The sequence below is a fragment of the Balaenoptera musculus genome, chromosome 16, assembly GCF_009873245.2.
Source record: "Balaenoptera musculus isolate JJ_BM4_2016_0621 chromosome 16, mBalMus1.pri.v3, whole genome shotgun sequence".
Taxonomy (NCBI): Eukaryota; Metazoa; Chordata; class Mammalia; order Artiodactyla; family Balaenopteridae; genus Balaenoptera; species Balaenoptera musculus.
Genome location: NC_045800.1, coordinates 1,558,725 through 1,581,192, shown reverse-complemented (window position 1 = coordinate 1,581,192; position 22,468 = coordinate 1,558,725).

Here is a 22,468-nt window from a genome sequence, read left to right as displayed (position 1 = left end):
CTGATGGAGTCTGAGTCTTCAGCGTGTTTTCCATATTTAAAAACAAAAAGCACCTTCCCCTTTTCTAAAGGTTTCCATGTGCCTGGATAGCCTGCAGTGATGATTCTGGGGAGAAGGGTGTGCGGGGAGCTTAAATTGGGCCCTGGGGAGGACTGCTGTGTCTATCTGAGGCTTTGCAGCCCCAATGTGCTGCGTTAACACGTGTACTGCTCTCTGGGTACGTTCTAGGGGAGGGGGGTGGGTATCAGCCACAAGGGGAATGGACTCCTTTTCCTTCTGAAATACAGAATGTTTCTCAAGAACGCTCCCAGAACAGCTCATGGCTGTTGGTTTGCAGTTTTCTTTGTTGCGATGTCTTTATCTGGCTTTGGTATCAGAGCAATCCTGGACCCATTAGGCAACAGTTTGTAGGGAATCCAGGTTCTGCTCTTTCCCCCCCGAGGGTTGTTGGTTTGGCTGCTTTTTTAGTGTCTTTCCAGGATGACTGTGGCATCTGTTTCCCCCGGAGCTGCAGCCAATGACATCTTGTTTGTCTTGTTCTGGGTTATTTGGTGGTGGTTTCTTTTTCAGCCTAGCTTCCCAGGGGTCGCCCCTGCATCTGCATAGCTTATGGTCAACTAATGACAGGTCAGAATCTGTGCTCAAAAGTCTCGCCCAGGGAAGCTCCCACCTCTGCCAATGGGCTTGTCTCTGAGTTCGGAAGCGCATTCAAAAACCAAGTGATTTCAAGCCTGCTCCCCCTTTACAATCCATTGAGCCCTTGTGGGTCTCTTCTGGGCTTCTCAGGGAGACCGGGGATGGTGGAGAAGTCTGACCGTGTCTTTTCTGTGTCTCCCTGGTGAATTTCTGGTGAGTCTGTGGCTGGTCCCAACCAATCTGGCCATCTCAGACGAGGGGAACAGCTGGCCATCCCAGTTCACTCACCACGGAGATTGTTACTGATTTCGGACAACGCGAACGGGCAGGGATTTTTTTGCCTTCTGGCCCAAATCGAGTAGCCCCTCCAGCCGTGAAGCTGTTAGTAATTCCGGGCCTGCCTTTACCTCTTAGAACTACCAGACAGACAGTCGTGGGGGGGAGGGACAGGAGCAGGACCACCTTGGAGGACAACTGTTCCTACCCAGAGCAGCAATCTCTCACGAATAAGTGCATCTCAGCGCATCAGGAGAGTTTGGTCAGCTCTCAGGGCAGAGGAATGGCTGTTTTGATCTTTGTGTCTGGCTACGGTTCCTTCTGGGGAGAGGGTGTGAAGACCCCACACCGGAAGCCCCGTATCTGACCCCCGTTTCCACTTCACTTCCTGTCCCTCTGGCTGCGAGTCAGGACATCTGGGTTCATGTCTGTGCTCTGCTCTGGACCAGCTGTGTGGCCGCAGGCACACGAAGTGTGCTTCCACTGATACACAAAGAAGAAGCCTGACGAGGGGCGTTTCTACGTTCACTCCCAGCTCTAAAGCTCTATTACCTCAGAGAGCTAAAAATGCATGCTATCCATCAATGAAACTCAACTCCGTGAAATAGTTCAGAATCACTCGGTTCTCACTCATGTTAGAACACGTATCCTTTCTTCCAGATGAACGTTTGGACCGGCATTTCCCTCTGCTCCTCTCTCAAAACAGTCATGAGTCTCCGTTGGGTGTGCAGCCCCTGCAGCGTTTAGAGCACAGTTGAACAGGTGCCGAGCAGAACGGCTTTTACCCAGAGTCGTTAGAAAACCCCATATTTCTAAGATGCGCCTCTAACTCCCAGGGTCACCGGTGGAGCTCTCCTGGACACACCTACCTTTCCTTGGTGGTTGCCCGTCTTTGCTGTGACAGTGTTACTGCACCCACAACAACACCTATGTCCTTGGTACCCAAGGGGCTGTGATTATCTGTCTCGACATGGTGGCACTACTTTTAGAGTTCTTATTCCAGTTTTTAACAACTGTATCTCTCTCTCCCTCTCCAGCCCTCCAGCCCTCACACCCCACTCCCCTCTCCCCACTCCCCCCATCACTTCTTGCTCTGGTCGTGGTCTGATTCTTCCATTTGTCACCAGGTCCATCCCTCCACCACACGCCCCCGCCCACTCACAATGGATGAACACTAAGGAGTCATGATCTTGTGTTTACTTTGAAGTCACCAGGACATGGTGTGATGCAAAGGAAGTCCCTTAGTGTCACCTCCAACTACACTGTACTATGTCCCACTGAGGAATTATCTTAGCAATCATAGATCACTACAGTAAACTGACGATTGTTTGCCTGAATAACTGGGCAATTTTTAAAAACTGGTTCCATGCAGCTCACTAATTACGGGCACGATCCATCAGGAGTGTTTAAAGCTGCCTTTTGTTGTTCTATGCGGCCTGTCTCTGTATCTATCTTTCAACCTATCTGTTGCTCATTATATCATTGATTTCATTTAAATTTGATGCTTTTGTATTTTATGTCAAGTTTATCTGCTGGGACGTATGTGCATTGTGTTAAATCACTAGATGTTATTTATTAAAAACTATTAATTAGACCAACCGTGGTAAATACAAGATGGCTTAAGCTTATGACCGAAATAGAGCTATTTCTCTAAGAATTTTCTATTTTTATTTTTATTCTAATTTTTGTTTCTCACTGTCCTGCGATTCAAATACCTTTATGTATTTAATTGTGCACGCTCCTGATTTTTTTAAAAGAACTTTAAGAGGGTTTTTTTTCATGTTTAGAATAAGAGCAGTGAATGCCGATACCCTAGTCGTGATAAAGCCCTAGTTTTGCAGGTTGTCGCCATTGGGGGAAACTGGATAAAGAGATATGGACTCTCTCCAGAGTATTTCTTACAACTGATGTACATCTACAATTATCTAATAATGCAAAGTTTAATGAAGATATATGTTCAGGAGGGAAAAACCACAGCCAACGACCACTTAGGTTTTCAAATGCCTGATGTTCTTAGCACGATGGGCTGCAACAGAGGCACTTGGCTTTCCCTCATCTCCAGCTCTCACCCCTCAGGGTGGAGGTGATCTCATCTCATCACCAAACACCCAGGAGGATTGGCGCTGGAGGCTGTCTGGGCTTGGGGAGGCGAGTCCACCTTCTCTGGGAGGCGCTGGTGGGAGAGATGCAGGACCGATGTGGATGGGGCCCCGGGCAGGGGGCTTGGATTAGGCACTGCTGGGCGTGGCTGGGGGTCTCAGTGACCTGTAGGTGTTTCTGCACTACATGCTGTCACCCCACGAGCTGCCTCTGCAGACTTGTCCAGGAGGTGCGGGGAGATGTTGCTATGAGGCAGGACCCCCTGAAATCTACGGAACAGCAGCTGTTCGTTGCTCACATCATCAGTGCACGAGGAATTATTCTCCTTCAGAGACTCCTCAGGGTGCTGCAAAAACACTTGGGAGAGGAAGTTGCTCCTGGGAGGAGACCCCACAGATGCTGGTGGAGGGACCTGCCTCAGTCTCGCTCACAAGACATTACCTGGGAGCTCCTGCCTCAATGATCATCAGAAGGTCCTGTGAATTCTAACCCCTAAAGCTACCTCGACCTCCGAGCGTCCCCCGCCTGCACCCCCAGACAGCCCCTCCCAGTGCTCAGGGTACCGCACTCAGCTCCTTGCCCTTTGTTCCCTGAACTGCAGCTCGGGGGATTTTCCTACAACATAAATCAGACCAATAGCTTCTCGAGTCTCTTAAAATGAGAGTCAAACTCCTCCCCATAGTCTAGGAGGCCCCGTGTGGCCCAACCCAGCGCCCTAGCTCTGCCACCCACTGGCTCTTCCCAGCTCAGAGTCTCTGCTCAAGGCAACCCCACCGCCACCTGGGAGCCTGGCGGGTCCCGCCCCCCAAAGCCCTCTGCAAACCCACTTCTCCAGCAGGCTTCTCCCTCCCTGTCTGTATCAGCACCGTATTTGCTTTCTGTCCCACGACGTACAACGTGGATTCGATTGTTTTGTCCGGCTCTCTTTTTCCATATCCTCCCTGACCAGGTTAGAGCAGAAGCTGCCAGCACGATATCCAGACAAAGTGCTCACGGCTGTGGTGTGATTAACGTTACGATCTGGGGGCAAAATGCAAGGATCAGCTCCGCTCTTTCCTGGGAGGAAACTAACTCACCTTTTTCACTTGACATTGTGCTTTTGCGCTCATCTCTTCTGACTCACACAGTTCCCGGTCACTCTGCCTTTCCTTTGTATTCTGCGTATCGCCTGCATTCCCCTGTAGGACGCAACCACCACTTACCCACCAGGCCCACTGCAGGGCCATTCTGTGGTTTCCCCTTCCTTCTGTTGGAGACAGCCCCGCAGTGAAAAGCCCCCCTCTGGAGTCCTGGAGCCACGCGTAGACCCTCCTCGTGGTGGGAAAGAAACACAGATGTATAAAGTGCAAGCATCTTGACCAACGGGGCAAGTCTTCGCACCCCCAAGGGCTCCCGCATCTTCTTTAACATTTCACATCATCGATTGTAAATGTTTCCTTCTCTCAGGGTGTGAGATGGCGTCTCCCAGTTCACTGATATGGTTTCCAAGCCGTGTTTTGTCTCTTTAACAGTCTAACCCAGTTGTTTCATAACCCTCTGTGTCTGTCTGTTTTTCCCATTGTTGGACATCCCTGCGCCTCTGATCGTGGACTCCGGCGGAGTGTGAACGCTCCAGCCCAGACCTGCCACCTCCCAGCGTGTGTCCTCACTTCCCCTGAGCCTCCATTTCTTCAAATGCAGGAAGAACGCTCTCCGCCTACAGTGAAAAGAGCTCATCCTTCACCGGAACGGACGCTCCTCCCTCCACAGGCAGAGATGTCCTTAGGAGGGATTGGCTCAGCCAGGGGACACACTTCCCTGTCCCCTTGCACCCACGGGAGCCCCGTCCCTGCCCCACCACCGCTGGTCCAGCCTAGGAATGTGGGTGGAAATGCTGTGTCACCCCTTCTCTTCCCCAGTCTGTCAGCTGCAGTCAGGTGTCACCAAGGCCAAAGCAGGGCACAGGCAAAGATGGGAGAGTCCAGGTCCCAGGGTCACCACGAGAAGGAGAGCTGCCCCCTTCCTGGGAACCACCCACGTCTTTCATGAGCATGAAAGAAATGTCTGGGACGTTGAGCCACTCGACTTCAAGAGCTGTTTGTACAGCAGCTCGCGTTGCCTGAATCAGCACTTGTCAGGTGTATCACCCAGGGAAACACATGGAAGGCGGGACCAGACTAGAGCTCGTAACAGCTTCAGCTGATCCTAGAACCATCGGTGTGAACTCAGAAATCTTTGCTCAATGAGCTACCTATTATTTCTGAAAATTGTTAGCTTTGGTAAAAAAAAAAAAAAGTGCCAATGAAGACATCATATTTTTTCAAACAAAAGGATAAAAGGTAATTTTCAGATTCAGCAATGGGATAGAATAGCTATGGATGGAGCAACCATGGCCCATCTGACCCAGGGGCGTTGGGTTTGCAGGTAGACCGGTGGGTCGGCTCCCAACCGTCCTCAAGACCCCAGAGTAAGTGGGAGGAGGGGGGAAGGGGGCTGTGCTTATTTAAAGTTCTCCTTCTCTCTGAGCTTCCACTGACATAAAACTTTGAAGTCTTGGAGCTTTATAAGAGTATTTGGTCATCTCTGTACTGTCTAAAAATAAATAATAGCAATACTGCTTTATTGCATCTTACCTTTTACAAAGGATTTTATTCCGTGGGGTGGCGATACCAGGTATTGATTGAAGTTAGAGTATGAAATAGCAAATTCCACAGATTGTTTCCTCCTTCGTTTGGTCTTTGTTAGGATTTCATGTATTTAGCAGCATTTCATAAGCAAACAAATTCAAAATGTTGAGTATACCAAAGGACCTTGGGCAGAAACAGCAGCGCCGTTACTGAAGCCCTGCTCTGGTTCATCACCGCCCCCCGTCACACACACACAGACACACACACACACCCTGTGGCGGGCTCTCCTCCCCACCCAGGCTCTACCGCGTCCTCATCCTTAGAACCAGGATCAGAGCTCTAGCTGGTTAGCACGGAAGGAGAACTGGATTGGGACAGCCTGCAGTCCCTGCTGCCCAGCTGGTGGCAGACCCTTCACTGAGACATCTCGCCACGACGGGAGGCCGGCACCGTGAAGACGGGCCAAAAATGAAGGCCCACAGCATTCTCTAGTGTCTCAAAATGCACAGTTTCTTTCCCCATGAAGGAGCAGGCCTGCCTATGTTTGAAATGAGCTTGAAGAACACAGATTCAGGTTGAATTTAAGAGGGAGGATGGAGTCACCTTTCTGTCAGTAGCTCAGGCTCACACACGTTCTCTGAAGACTCTCTTCATGCGTAATACTGGGTAAGTGTCAAAATAATTTTTTCCAAAGACAATACACTTTACTCCAGGACATGGGCAAGGGCTGAAGACACCAGATTGGTCGGCGTAAGGCACAGCCCTGCGCTTGTGGACAGAAGCCTGTGTCAGAAACTTGTGACGGAGGCTGAGGTGTGGCTGGGACCAGAGCACAGCCAGGCGCTTGGTGCTTTCCGTGCACGAAGATGGTCAGTCCCCTGGAGCGCCGTGAGGAATAAACACTACGCATCTACCGCTGCAGTAACCACAGCTCAGGGAGATTCACCGTCTGCCTGACGGTGCTGAACTTGGAGGTGATGTGATGGGACGGGGTGAGGTGCAAGCCCCAGCCTCCCTCATGCTCAGAACAAGGGACGCACTCCAGCTGTGCTGATGCCCAGAAGCTCGCTCCCCGGGGAGCCAGGGAACTCCGGGACTCGAGGGCACATCTGATTGGGCGCCCAGGGAAGACTTTATTTAGGGAGGAAGTGTGGTTCTTGAAAGACAAGTCTGATTTCATGGGCTGTCCCAGGCGGAGAGAGCGGCCTTTGAACTGTCGCTGTTGGGAGTGGTGTCCTAGGGTCCACACCTTTGTCAAGCCCCTCCGGCCAGCCTGGGCTGCCTCTGTGACTGGATTTTGACCAGCAAACTGCCAAGGAAGAGAACTGTGCCGGGTCCAAGCCAGAGCCACAAGAAGGCCTAGCAACCTCCACTTTGCTCTCTTGAAGACCAGGGAAGAGGCCCTCAGGAAGCCCACCCACCCTGACCCACCCTGCTGGGGGACCACCTGTCGAGGTGACTTGGAGAAGCCAAGAGGGAGAGACCCTGAGACCACGTGGAGCGAGAGGGGAGCCCAGCACCCTCCGCCCCCACTGAGTGCAGAGGCAGCCGAGTGATACGTGGCAGGGGCAGGTCCCGACGGCAGAGCGGTGAGCCGGTAAATGGGCAACACTTCTGAGGCATCTCGGTGGCCCAGCCCGGTGGCCACGCTGACACGTGGCAGTCAGGTCACACGTGGACGGTGACGCCTGTAGGTGGTCAGACAAAGGCCGCAGCATGGAGATGGGGCTGAGACCAACAGGGAGGCAGCGCCAGAGGCCGAGGAGAGAGGGGCTCGTCTCTGGACGGAACGCAGATGCAGGAAAGCTTCTTCCCACCGGAGGCATCGGCGGAAGAGTGCTGTCCATCTGTCCCCGTGGCTTCCACAGTCCTGCCCCAAATACAGGATGACCGTCCATTCCAAGAGGTGCCCCAGGGTAAGGGCTTAGGCGTGGTGGAGCCCAGGGCCATGCGGCTCAGCCAGTCGGCTCAGAAGGTTGCACCTCGTACCCTGGGTGAACCTGACACTCTGAGGCTGCTGGCATGGGGGCCGCTGGTCTCCCCTCTCCTGGCACTTATCTGGAGTGCAGGGAGAGGACCTGGGCTTGGGGAGGGACAGGCTGGGGACAGCTGAGCAATGGCAGTGGGGAGGGTCACCATGTCCAGTGTCCTGAATGTGCACCAGGCAGTCTCCACGTTCTCCTTGTCGCCGACAGAAGGACACGAAGAACCAAAGGCATCCCGATGGTCTCCCAGGTTCAAGGAACAGTCAGCAGGGCTACACCTGATGCGCGCGGCAGACAGAGTTCACTGGCCGTGTGGGTGGCACTGGGGCGTCAGCGATCTCCAAGGGCCCTTCTGGGCCCCACCAGCCAACTACACCACACACCCCCTCCCCAAGCACACAGACAGCAGCTCTCTTTGAAAGGCACTCTTCGAGAGAGGAGGGCTGGATCCAAAGTACCGAGCTTTCTCCAGCAGGAAATAAAGGGGAACATCTGAGAAGTTCTGAAATGACAAATCCACCCAAACATGGGTGGGTCACGAAGGGAGCTTGTGTTCAAGAGGCCACAGCAGGGTGAAGGCCAGTCCTTGGAGACTTCGGCTTCCATGGTGGAAGCTTGAGCCAGGACAGACTTCTCAGAGCCCCTTCTCAGTGTCAGAGGGTGAGGGAAGATGGGAATCCTCTGGGAATCCTTCCTGGGAATCCTCTCCAACTTCTGGAAGGATGAAGGATGGAGCCTGTCTGTGCCCATGAGAGGCGCTTGATCTCCATGGGCATTAAAACTCAGCACTGAAATTCTCTCTTCCTCCCTTGCCCACCCGCCCGGGGCCGTCCTCTGTGTGCAAAGCATCAGGACAGTGTTTGGGTGCTCACGTGGCATGTCCTGCCTTCTCAGTGTTGGTGCAAAGCGTGGCATCACGAAGCCGTCCTGCCGGGGTTCTTGCTTAACTGCACTACTTCCTGCGCTCCGTGAAGAATGTCTCTGCATCCAGACCCCAACAGCAGCATCTGTACCGGCCAGCTGGAGAAGTTAAACAGATAATTACCTCAGCATGCAGCATGGGGAGCGAGTTATTAAGGCCCTGATTAATTGTCTTAAAGGATATGCGGAGTGACATTGAAACCACACCAGAGCAAGTCTGCCAGAAATCTGGAATATGAACAGTCCTCCAACACGTCGGCTACCCTTCCTGACGGCAGCCCTTCACGTGGAATCTTGGAGACGTCTCAGCGAAGGCCCAGATTTCCCTTGCCTGGGAGCGTTTGGTCCAGTCGCACGGCATGGAGACAGTTCACACGGCACTTCTGGGGCTGGGCTGGCAGAGCCCGGGAGCAAGTGAGAGCTGACCCCACGTGAGAGAATCCACTGTGCTCTTATCTCATTTCTGGCCCATGGATGCTACCTCCCCTTGAAACGCATGGTTTTATTATTTCCACAGGAACACGACTCATCCTGGTGAGCTCACAGCCTTCCTATGCCGTGTTTTTCTCCCGTGAGCCCCTGAACTACGTGCAATGGCCCATTGAAGTGAGGGCGCATGTGGCACCCCGCAGAGGAGCCTGGACTGTGCCCACAGCCCCACCTGCTGTGTGACTTTGGGCACAATGCTCAACCTCTCTGGGCCTCCAGTGCCTCACTGACAACGCCCCTCTTAGGCTCCACGCAGCGCAAAGGGGGAGACACGTGGACACTTGTACCTGCTGATCCATGGCGGTGGGGGGAGGGCCGAGGATGCTTCCCCTCCCCCCTCTCCTTCCCATCACCACCTGCACCCAGAACCACAGGACACACCGAGCTAACACGTGAGTTCTGATTCTTTTCAATGTTTAATCATCCCCCTCCAGCCAGGTTCACTGGGGACCCGGGTGGGCAGGATGGGGACCTCCAGCCGCCCTCCCTGACTTTATGCCTGTTTCCTCCGTCCACGTGGAACTGGGCTCAGAGTCACCTTTCACCAGCAGCCACGGTGCGTTCCAGAGTGGATGAGCCCCTGGATCCCAGGGAACAAGGGGCTGCAGAGAAGCACTCCGTCTCCCCGAGATACACGTCCTGGGGTCCCTAGGGCCAGCCAGACCCCACCATCCTCTCTGCAGGCCTGGCACTTCTCCTGAGAGCCACTGGGTGTTCTCTCAGTACCCAGCACAACTTTGGGAAGTTTTCATCCATAAGAGAAACCTCACAACACACTGTCTAAACGACGAGATAAATGAAATTCCACGGCCTCAGGTGGGGCAGTGTTCACTCAGTAACCCAGAGCAGCCACAAGCTCCCCTCCCGGGAGGAGCTTCCCAAAGGTCCACTCGGAGCCCCGGCCCTTTCTGCCACCCTCGCGGGTGCTTTGACGGGAAACTGATGCCGATCTGATGGCCCGATGGCCGTGTCCTCACTGGTGATGGCCCTCAGTGCATCACACCCCACCACGTGACCCTTGTCGTTGGTGCTCAACCCAGACCCTCAGTGAGTCTCCGTGGCACCTGGAACAAGCAGCGAGGCTGCCCAGCCTCACCCGAGCCACTCAGCCCCTGTGCCTGGGGTTCCGCTCGGGAAAAAGGGGAGATGACCTGCTCATCCCACGGGGTGTGGTGAGGCTCAAGCCAGTGAATCCCGCATGGAAGGATGGAGGGAGCGAGTGAGATGGCTCCAACATCTGCGTGTGGCCCACTGTAACAGGTGAGAGTTTGAGGGTCAGGGAGCTGTCCAAGGGCACATGGCTGCTGATGGGCCAGGCTGGGGTTTGAATTTGGGTCTGTCTGGATCCAGGTTCTGGGTTTTTCCACTGAATGACACAACCTCCTTTTAATGACAGGCCATTCTTAAATCCACCATTCAACCTGTCTATTGGACATTGTAGGGGACAAAACTTCCCCTGGAGACCAGGCGGTGCCCAGGTGCCCAGGGAAGGGCACGTGATTACAGCAGTTTGACGTCCAGAATAATGGTGGTGTGGTCCTTATTGTGTGTGTGTGTGGTGAGGGGGGCTTTTGTCTTTAATACAGTTTTTTTCATCCGCTGAGCCTTTTACAATCCAACGTGATTCTTGCCCAGCAAGTGGGGCTGATCCAAGATGCTGAATCCCAGAGACTGCCGGGAATAGCAAGCGTCTGCAGCAAAGTGAGTGAGTCCTTCAGAACCGCCCTCAGATCAGCAGCACCCGGGCTCATTCATTATTAACTGCACCGTGACCTAAATAAATCATGGGATCAGACTTCATTTAAACGCTGCTTGTCACACATTCTGCTCATCCGATCGGATAAATGGTTTCAGCTCTGAGGAAAAAAGAGGGTGTCTTTCAAGCACAGTTATAACCTGGTAACTACACAAAATTAACACAGCCCACCCGTAACCAGCGAAAGGCCCCTGCTCTCCGCTAACCGCTAACACCACGGCAATCGCCAGGAAGGGAATAATGGGCCCATGATTAATAAGGTGATTAAAAATGACTCTTCTTAATAAACATAATCTCTTATTTTTTAGTGTCTGTCTGTGACTGTTGAAAACTGTCAGGAAGATTATTGTTGAACATTCAGCAAAGAGATCTGTTTTGCCAATAGTTAAATGACAGTGAAATGACACTAATTACAATAAATTGCACACATTAGAATAAATGCTGTCCTTGCTCATAAGTTCAAAACCCCTTTCTAGCTATGGGCTTGTGTCTGCTCAGCCAGCTCTATCCACACTCTTTCATGTTTCCCAGAGGTCCTGGAGCCCGTGCCTGGGTCTAGAACCCGGTAAATGGGGAATCTACACGATTGATTGTACTTTACATGTTTGCATTTCTAACTTGTTCTCTGCCACCTACAGGAGAACCGTCACAAAAGGTGAGGAGTGAAGCCCTCACCCCGTGTCCTTCCTTCGGGTGAACTTCCTGTTTCCCCTCCCTCCTTCGCCCGCCTCTGCTACAAGCAGTTTGCAGGAGCTGGATGTGTCCCTGCAAAGTGACCCCTTCATGAGGGAACGCGGGCTCCCAGACTCAGCAAACTGTCCCATCCTTGGCCGGCCACCCTGGGACGGGTCCTCTGCCAGCTGGTAAGTGGTGGGGAGTCCACCGTGGGGTGAAGTGGGGTGATGCGTCTGCGAGCCCTCTGCAGCCTCGGGCGTCTCCGGCGAGGGGCCTAAGGTTGCCGAGTGACCCTGGGAGGGAAGTGTGCCTCCCTACGGCTGTGCGACCAAATCCAGGCCCACCCGAGCTCTGGCACTGGGAGCATGACAGCAGGAGCCACAAGCCCGCCCCTTGCTTGTCTTGAAGCCTCTCCTCTGCCCTCTAATTCGGGTGTCCACGGTGCTCAGGATGCGGGCACCCCTGTAAAGAATGGGTAGAAAATGGTTCTGAAGAACCTAGGGGCAGGACAGGAATAAAGACGCAGATGTAGAGAATGGACTTGAGGCCACGGGGAGGGGGAAGGGGAAGCTGGAACGAAGTGAGAGAGTGGCATGGACATATATACACTACCAAATGTAAAATAGATAGCTAGTGGGAAGCAGCCGCATAGCACAGGGAGATCAGCTCGGTGCTTTGTGACCACCTAGAGGGGTGGGATAGGGAGGGTGGGAGGGAGACGCAAGAGGGAGGAGATATGGGGATATATGTATACATATAGCTGATTCACTTTGTTATACAGCAGCAACTAACACACCATTGTAAAGCAATTATACTCCAATAAAGATGTTAAAAAAATATATAAATAAAGCCCTCCAGATAGGAAGGAAGACAGAGTGGAAGGAAGGGAAAAGGGAGAGGAAATTTTGACTCTCAGGTCTTGGGGGAGGGTCTGGACTTCTCTCCTGAGTTTTCGTGATTTGGGAGTCTCGGTCCCGGCTCCTGGAATGTTCTCCTCCCTGACGGTCCCGACGCAGTGACTACGACCACATGATGTCTTCCAGCACCTTGATTCAGGACTGACAGGTGCTAAGACCACACTGACCGCACGAGTGCCCCGGGGCTTTGACCCGAGGAGAGTGAACGTTTGCACTCCCTCCTCGGCCCCCAGCGCACGGCTGGGACGCGGCCTCTCCGGGCGCTCCCCTTCCTCTACCGCCGGCTCCGGACCAGGACCTAGTACTGCAAGGGATGGAGGGGTTGCTGGGAGGTTTGCTTTGTTTTTAAATGCTCTCAAAGTGAAATTAGGAAAGAAAGTTAAATTAGGAGCCAAACTGAGTTATAAAAAGGAATAAAAATAATGGTCTCATCTAACCTCTGTAGGACCTTTTCCTGATGAGATGCCAATGCTATTGAATGGATGGAAATGTGTCCCTCTCGTTGACGGGTTATGACACTGACTTTTGCTCTCAAAAAACATTTTTTTTAAATTAGAAACTTAAACACTGTGGCTTTCAGGACTTTGTTTACTTTTCTAAATGTATCTTTCAGCCTCCCTGATCCATGGCCCTCTCTGGAGGCCAACGCAGTCGGTCCGGGAGCTAATCCAGCACCTGGACGGAGCCATCAGCTCCCCAATGCCGAACGCACTCCCAGACAGACAGACCAAAACGCCGGAAAGTGAGCCGCTCTGCGCACCAGCCTAACGGCCACATCCTGCTAAGCGTGGAGCTGCCAGTAGTGACATTATTGGAAAACTGAGCTGGGACAATCCATTTTACAGGGACTGCGCCCCCCACCCCCAGGTCTGGGTCTGAAATGAGGAACTTTATTCAAATTTAGGCAAAAGCATGTGCTCCACTCTAATGGAAAATGAGCTTGTCTGGGTGACATGTAGGAGAGGAGGATGGGGAGGGAGGAGACGGGGCCTCAAAAGCCAGGTGACGTGGGGGAAACTATTTTGGTTTCCTAATCCTTAATAAACAGTTTAATGCCTTGAAAGCTCCTCAAACCACCACACGGCCTCCTTTCCTGAGCTACAAAGAATGTTCTGCTTTTCCCTCCCAAGTTCCAGGCTGTAGGATGGTGTCTGCATGCACAGCCCTCAGCCCACCACGCGGCTGAAATACCACCGTGGAAATGTCAGCGCTTCGGGGAGTGCATTATTTCCCTTAAATTGGGCCGATGAGAAAGATGCTGTCATTTTCCTTGTTTAGGGAGTGCTCATTTGCATATTTCTCAAATTTCACGTAATAATGAGCCGGGTTTTGTGTTTGACTTGCATCCTTTAAGGCGAACAGAGCAGAGCTAAGCAGCCCAGGGCCAGTTGCTCACTGACGGATGTGCTTCTCTGCCTGCTGGCAACGAGCTACCGCCTTAAACCTAAGGGCTCACGGATGTGATGTGGTCTAAGCGCCAGTGGTTGGAGTGCTGTCCAGGCCGGGGGGCGGCTCTGGGTGCCAGTGGGCCAGTGCACGTCACCAGGATCTGGGGATAAGAGCCAGGCCTCCTTCTGCAGTAATCAAACCAACATTGTTTGCTGCTGATTTCGGGCACCGCTCTTGCAGGAGAGAACACTGGAGACAACCAAGAACTCGGCAGCCTCATGACCCCTTAGTGTGAGGGTCACCGTCTCCCTCTTTAGAAGCTAAGCGCCAGGATGGGTGGGAAGGGACACTCTGGCCACCCTGGCACTGGCCATAGGATCTTCACTGTTCCTGTAGGATCTTCTAAGAGAAAGACACTGTCTCAGATGCTGAAACTGGTCGAGAGCTAGAAAAGGCAGAGGGAGAGAGAGGAAGAATATATACGTCACTGACTTTACGTAAAAAGAAAAGCTTTACAGTAGATGTGATTTAAATGGGTGAAAATAGGACAACTCACACAGGAATGCATGAGGCAGAATGGAGATCCCCTTCAGCAGTTCAGAAATACAAGAAGAGCTTCTGTTATTTTGAAGTTACTTCTTAGTCATTGTTCTGCGTTTTTAAGCTGCGATATGGCTCTGAGGTTGAGCTTGGACCACGTGGTACATACACGGGCTCACTAGGTCTGAACATGTCTGCTCTGTTTCCTCAACCTCGGAAGCAGGACTTTTCTTGTATGGGACTTTGGACACCTGTGTCTTGCCCCGTGTAACAGGTATTATGAAGAAATGTCCATAAAAATGAGGTTAAGCTTGGATCTGTTTGTTCACAGACAAGAAATCCTTAGTATATAACATTTGATTTTCCTGATGTCCATGACCACATGGAGAAAATACACCATTTAACTGTTGTGAAACCTGGCATTCGAAGGCCCATTTTGGGAACAAGTTAATAGGTAAAATGGGTTTTAAACGATTCTAACAATTTGGGGATATGTAGGCTCACCAGAGAAGTTAATGGAACATGAGGGGTAGTGACTGAAATTCAATTACGGGGGAACTGGGAGCTTTCTGTTTTTTCTAAGGTCGTGGCATTTTGTTGAGATACAGGCAACCAATTAAAAATGTACAACTCCAAATAAAAGGAGGGTGTATGATTAAGTGGGAATTTAATCCAGGGACAAATATACCGAGTACATTTCAGGGAAGATGGTAGCTAAATAAAGGAACATTTTATTGTGATGATTCTAGTCTCCTAGAAGCATCCATAAGAGAGAGATGCAGCGGACAATACCCGGAAGACATCACCATATTTGCAGTTTATATTTCTCAGCACCACTGAAATAGAGAATGAGAGCAGCAGTCTCCTGGTCAGGAGGGTCAAGAAGAGGTAGAAATAAGAAAGCAGTAAGATAGTACCTTCTATTTGAGTTTACTTGGGCAGAATGAGGGAGAGACGGAGAGGGTGTTGCATAGAGAAGCCAGCAAACAGGACCCCTCGGGAGGGGACCAGAGAAATAAATACCCTGACTGCTTCTCCTTCCCTTGGATCTCCCTTTGGCTGAAACCAACAAGAAGCCACTGACTTGCTCCATTCAGATCAGCCTCCCGGACCACAGGGTAGGAAGGAGAGGGGAACATCATAGCTGGAGAGCCACAGCGAGGAATCCAATAAAGAGAATGTCCACAGCTGCATGATTTATAACAGCCAAAAGGTAGCAACAGCCCAAATGCTCATCAACTATGAATACATAGACAAAACGTGGTCTCTGCATACAACAGGATATTATTCAGGCAAAGAAGGAAGGAAGAACTGACACCTGCTACAGTGCGGATGAACCTTGAAGATGTGATGCTAAGTGAAAGAAACCCACAAAAGACCACATACTGTAGGATCCCTTGTATATGAAACGTCCAGAAGAGGGAAAGGCTATAGAGACAGAAAGTAGATTAGTGGTTGCCTAGGCTGGGGGAGAGGGGTGATAGAGGGATTGGGGGTGATGACCAAGGGGTGTGGGTTTCTTTTTAGAGTAAAGAAAATGATCTAAAATTAACGATGGTGATGTTTGCTCATATTTGTGATTGTACACTTAAATTCTTTGTATGGCATGAAAATTATGTACATAAAGCTTTTACAAAAGAAAAATATGTGTGCTTATGTGTGTGCAATTCTTTAAAATAGGGCACTTGCGGTATGGGGAAAGAATGGGATAATTACACCAAAATATGTCTCTACAGTTGCTACATTTGAGTATTAAATTTAGAGCTGAGTTTGTTGGGAGTCATTCTTCCTGTCCGATTCAAGGGAAAATGCCATATCACCGGGGAAGTATCATTTTTCCGGTGCTAAATACTAACCTGCATCGCGAGTTGCGCACCAGGTGCGGTCGGTGAGGGCAGCTTTATGAAAGAGGCAGCAGGGCATCTCGTCAGCTGACCTCTGCTTGTTGTGCAAGGACCCCATGGCAGGAGGCCAGCCCCAACTTCATTTCTGGGGACGGCTGGGCCACCCGTCTCTCGTGCGTGGGCTTCCCATGCTGGTCTGCACGGCCCAGCTTGTATCTGCAGGTGAAAGGCCCTCCGTGTGGGGCTGATCCTCAGCTGATGCACCCATGGGGTTTTGGGGCTCAGGACACCGGGGAAGGAAGGGGTTCCGGGCCTGAAGACAGGCCTGGGCGCGTGGGAGTGCCAGTGGGGACCATGCCTGTGCCTCTCGACCCACAAGCCAAGGACTCGTGTCCCATGTGACCCAGGAGATTTCACCTGGACACATTGGGTGAATTCCCTTTTATTCCCAGCCCCATGGTGGAAATTCATGACTAATTTTCAGGGGAAGAGAGCAGAGGGAGAGCAGCCGCTTCTGAGATCTGCCTTGCATACGATATTGTTGCTGCACAGATTCTATCTAACTTAAAAAAAGGAAAAAGAAAAAGAGTGACAGTACTTTTTATGAACATTTGGAAATTGCATAATAACGACAGCCAGGATGAATTGAGTGCCTGCCAGGGCCTGTGCTGAGCCCTCACAAACGGCTTCTCGCATTTGTCACAACGGCCCACGTGGGTTGTACTCATGTTACCCCACTTTATAGATGAGAGGACTGAGGCTGGAAGAGGTGAAGAGTGGGGACCTGAGTCTCAGCCTCCAGGGCAGGTGGATTCCCCAATCCTCTGAGCTGACCTGTTACTCCAGACTCATTTCCGTGTTTCTTAGAAGCCTGTCTCCAGTTCCTTTGGGTCCCGATGTTTCCTCTGAATCTCATCTATTGCTTCAAGATTCTGGGTGCTGTGTTAGGTGGTCATGCTAACAATAAATTAGATTTGGGATCCAAAGGTATCCTCAAGTTCCTTGTGACAAAAGCCTCCTTGGGGGCTTTTGTGATGTTACGCATAACCACAGGACGCATTGCGAAAGCAAATTCATCTCTAGAATGGGCCACTTGGAAGCCTGGTCTCTCTTCTTCGTCGCTGCTCCTGGAAGGACACTGCACTCCAGTCACTGTGTTTGGTGAAGCCCGGCCAGGCTCGACTTCCAGCATCAAACACACCCTGGCGACGTGGCTGGGTGCCTGCCTGTGCCTGGGCTCTGGGTGCTATTGAAACATCATAACCCAACGATCCGGGTGCTATCTCTGAAGAAGCAACAATGTTGCTTTAAGTAAGAGAGAGGCTGAAACTATGAAACACTTGATAAAATACAAATGGGATCAGGACCATTTGTGCTGCAGGTTGGGAGCATGATTAATGAAAATGACTGGCTTAATATGCCCGGCGATGAATAGCCATCGTGCCGCCTGGTCTTTTATTACGTCCCTAGCAGCGAGCAATTAATAGTGGTTCAGCCCCAACTTGTCCTTTCAAACATTTCAGACACAAATAATAGAAGATTTCCAATTAGAAGGGATAATCTCCCTTCAGAAGCAAAGTTGTAAGCACAGTGAATAATTTTAGAAGCTTTGGGGGTATAAAGATTCTTTTCTATCTCCCCATAAGCAGTAAGTCGGCGGCTTTGATTAACAATTTAAAAATAGAAGACGGATGCACAGAGATGTTGTGAGACATAGTCCTTTGTCCGTGGTTTTTTTTATCATTACTGCTTTTCCAGAATGTTGTCATTACATAAAGCATTATTTCAATTAGTTTTCTGCAAACCCCCAAGTCATATTCAATAAGTTTTTACTGATTTAGAAAATAGAAACATGGCAACAGGGAAAAAAAACATGGTTACTGAGAAAAATAGCAAATACCCTCAGGCTTCGTGATGCTTAAAACTGTATTTGAAGACTTTGTTTATCTACTTGCCATTTAGAATGAGGGTATGTATTGATTAATTATGAGGGTGGCACAAGTATTAGGACTATTATCTGATCCAACCTGGACTTGCAGAGATTTATTAAATAAATATGTCTGGAGAGAGTAATTGGCTGTTTACTCCTAGCACTAATTCAAAATTAATGTATTTGAAATTTCTGACCCATTAACCAAGATGCTTCCTCATTTCTATCCTCCATAGAGAATTTGATAGTCCTAGACACAATATGAGCATAAAACTGGACCCAAAAGAAATTCTGGAACACAGAGCTTGTATGAATAGATCTTAGGTGCGTTTCCCCCAAACCTCTGGTAATTTCTGGGGTGGTATCAACTGAGAGAAAGAAGATTTCTGGCTAAAAGCAATGTGGAGAAAAGAGCCTCATTTTCTCCACAGAAATTCATTATTTGCACCCAAAGGACTGCTTGGTTTTGTATACCTCTGCAGAAATGCTCCCTAATGGGGTTTTTTCCAGTTGTTATCAAGCTCATTGCTAAGCAGGCTGTGGTCTCCTAGATTAATAATAACAGGACGTGTTCTCCCGTCCAGACCATTATTAGTTTGAATAATATTCAAGATTATATCGGTGATCTAAATAGGTCTTTATAAAAGGTTTATTTGGTTCCCTTGGCAATAAGTTCTGAAGAGCTCTGGGGAATGGGAGCGTGTCTGGAGAAGGGTCGCGAAAGGATTAGTAACGAGAGGCAGCAGAGATGGAGCTGTCCTACACATGGTGCTGTTTCCTTCATATAATTCTCACCATGACGTGCGAGTTAAGTTCCATTCTGAATCCCCTTTTACCAGAGATAACCGAGGCCACAGCAACTGTCCAGGGTCACAAAGCAAGTGACTGCAGAGCTGAGAGTGGACTCATTTGGAGTTGGTGCTTCGTCCAAAACAATTACAGGTTTAATCACAGATGTGCAGGGTGCGTGTCCCAAGGCTGGGCTGTGTGCCGTGTGTTTGTTATCTCCTGCAGTCCCCCAAGGAGCCTGGGCTGCCTTGCTTTCACGATGCCCATCACATGGAGGAGGAGATGGAGGGTCAGAGAGGAGGAGCAACTCAGCAGCGGTGAACGACCAGAAAGCAAGGAGCCCAGATTCTCGGCAGGTGTGCCTGTTCCAAGCTAACTCCAGCCACAGGCCTGGGCCCAGAAGCAAGGTTTCACTTGGGGGAGATGATCGAAGCTGCAGAAACACAACAGATGTTCTGGAAAAGGCCCATGGTGTGCAGTCCTAGGCAGAGGGACCCTGGGTGGGGCAGCAGGACTGTGGAGGGAGCGTTCCAGCACCATGGACAGCTGCCTTGGGCCTGGAGGAGATGGATGTGCAGCCTGAGGTGGTGTTTTCTGCATCCCTGCAGGCAGCTGGGGGCCAGGGGGCACGTCCAAATCCTCAGCATCACGCCTAAACATGCTTTGTTCTCTAAAGCCTCATCCAGGCGATGGCACTGCCCTCAGTTATCCTAAAACAGGGGTTTTGGAAAGTGCTTCATATGCCCCTGCTAGACGTTGAGGCTCAGACCCAACTGCTCATCAGCTTCTGTGTCTCAGACTCTCAGTGTCCAGATGACATGAGCCATCTGGGCCTCATTTCTTGGGGACCACACTTTGGCATCTCTTCAGAATATTGCTGTGGTACCAAAAGATAATGTAATATGATAGGGTTTTTTTGGATGCTCTCAAAACTTGGGTGTTCAAATTGACAAGTTCAGAGAAGGGTTTCTCCCACTTTTGTATGAACTGAAGCTTCTTTATGGGAACCAGAAATCTCTATTTGCAGAAAATCATTGTTTCTGCCCTGTGGCGTAATGGGGGAGAGGGGTGAGGCCTTTGGATTTTCTGATGGAATCATAGCCCAGGAATCCTGACGAACTGGAAATGTGTCTGTCATGGTCTCCAGATCAGTGGCCCAGGTGCCCCCTGCCGATTCTTTCTGTTCTATTTGTCATGACTTGTGAATTTACGAGATATCTAATTTCACAGACTGAAATGTCTGGTCATCAAGATGATTTACAGACTTAGCCAAGAGTCAGTAAAACATTCTTGTATGAAGGCAAGCTAAAGGATTCTTAAAATGCATTTTCTCTAACTGAAAATATGCACTAACAGGGCGCTGGCTCCCGGGGCAGAGTGTTGGGCCAGCCCTGACCTGTGCACTGGAATCTCTGGGTGGAGCTGAAATCAGATGAGAAGGGAAGCAAGGTGGTCCAGCAGGGCCATCAGAGAGGCCCTCTGAGGAGGGGGTGTTTATACCTCAACCTGCTGGATGAGATGGAGCCACCTGAGACAAGAGTGGGGGCAGCAGAAATGCAAGTACAAAGGCCAGAGCAGAAAGAGTCATGTGAGTCCCAGAAGCAGAAAGGCTGCTGACCTGCTGGAGCCTCGTGGACAAGGGAGGGGGCATAGGAGAGCCATCTAGGCCACGTCAGTGGCTTGGAGTCACTGTAAGACCAATAGGAAGATGACACAGAATGCCTTACGTGGTTATAACTCTCCTTCTGCTGGTTTTAGGGAGCCTGCATTGCTGAGAGGGCATCAGACCCCCTTAAGCTCCTCTTCAAAACCCCTGGGCTCCTCTGTCCTCTGTTCCATCCCTCACTAAGCAGGCAGCTTCCAGAGCTCCATCCTCACCTGGGAGCACTCTGCACTTCCTGACTCTGCAGAGTCGCCCTGTCATGATCGGATATGAAAGTCACAGGACCACCTGGCACCCGTCCACGCAGGACCCAGAAGTGTGGGGCAATTAACACAGCACAGGGCACAGACATGGCCAGTGGGGACCTCCCGGTGCTGCCTCCTCCCTGCCCCAGGGATGATTCTAAATGCAGTTTCCATGGCAACTTGGACGGTGGGCTGGAGGATCAAGGGTCAGCTTCCCCTAGCAGGAGTCAGCTTAACATCCCACCCAGGTTCTCCCGCCGTCTCTGCCTCATTCCCCTTGGTCCTCACCCCTGTTCTCCACAAGCGCCCCCCTAACAAAGTGGCATGTGGCTCTGATCTCTGGGAATACAGGAGAAGGCAGATGGCAAGAATGGAAGCAGTGGGCTGCCCAGCTGGTTAATGAGAGCGGCCTGAGGACGTACAATGGTGGCAAAGACTAGACCCCCCGCAGCCCCCATCCCTGCCGGCCCATCCACCCAGCTCCTCCCATTTTCAGTGCCTTTGCACATTTCCCTCTGTCTCGCATGCTTCCCCCACCCCCAACCCACGTGAAACTTGGCTAATGCCTGGTAATTCTGCAGATTTCAGCTGCACTGGGATTTCTCCAGGGAGGCTCTCCCTGACCCTTCAAGTTGAGTTGTGTCCCTTCCCCATTTTTCCTTTTACCACTTTTGCCTTCTTAGCACAGACCACGATTTGCAATTAAACACTGATGTATGTGTTTACATGGTCAAGGTCTGTCTCTCCAGCTGGCATCTCTGAGGTCTACAAGGGGAGAGCCCTGCCTGATGCCTCACCACTACAGAGCAGGGCAGGGTGGGCACACTGCAAATCCTGGGTGATCCAAGGATGGAATAGGCCAGCAGTCAGCATAATCCCATCCTAAAGTTGGCCTGTGGCCCTGCTCAAGATCTGAGCATTGTCTAGAAATTAGATTAGATGCATCAGCTCTAGCTCATTTTTGGAGAGTTTCATACAGTATCTGATGGCTGTCATTTGTTTTCGTGAAACCAATCTTAAATCTGCTTCGAAAACAGAGCTAACCTTTCTCCTAAAAGTTCAGAGCAACCAAAGGCTCATAAACATCACAGAAACTATTAACTCTCAAGCTGGTGGATGGAAGAAGCCCATGGTCGTTTAAGTGCTGGGTTGTCTGAGCTTAATTTTAAAGGCACAGAGCATTGAATGCTCATATTCCCCGAGGCAAGATATTTATCCTTTCACAGACAGCTGGTTTCCAGTGGAGCCTGGACCAAGGTAGAAATTGCTTCCAAAGTGCCCTTAGCGCTTCTTTAAATCCTCCTCCCTGGTGAAGAGGAATATGTCTAATCCAGGCACAAGTGAAGCCTGGGGGCTGTATGGCATTCCCTGGGCAGCCCTTCCCGCACCTGCTGGGTCTGGGCACAGGTGGTGTATGGGGTCCCCTGGGCAGCCCTTCCCGCACCTGATGGGTCAGGGCACAGGTGGTGTGTGGGGTCCCCTGGGCAGCCCTTCCCGCACCTGATGGGTCAGGGCACAGGTGGTGTGTGGGGTCCCCTGGGCAGCCCTTCCCGCACCTGATGGGTCAGGGCACAGGTGGTGTGTGGGGTCCCCTGGGCAGCCCTTCCCGCACCTGATGGGTCAGGGCACAGGTGGTGTGTGGGGTCCCCTGGGCAGCCCTTCCCGCACCTGATGGGTCAGGGCACAGGTGGTGTGTGGGGTCCCCTG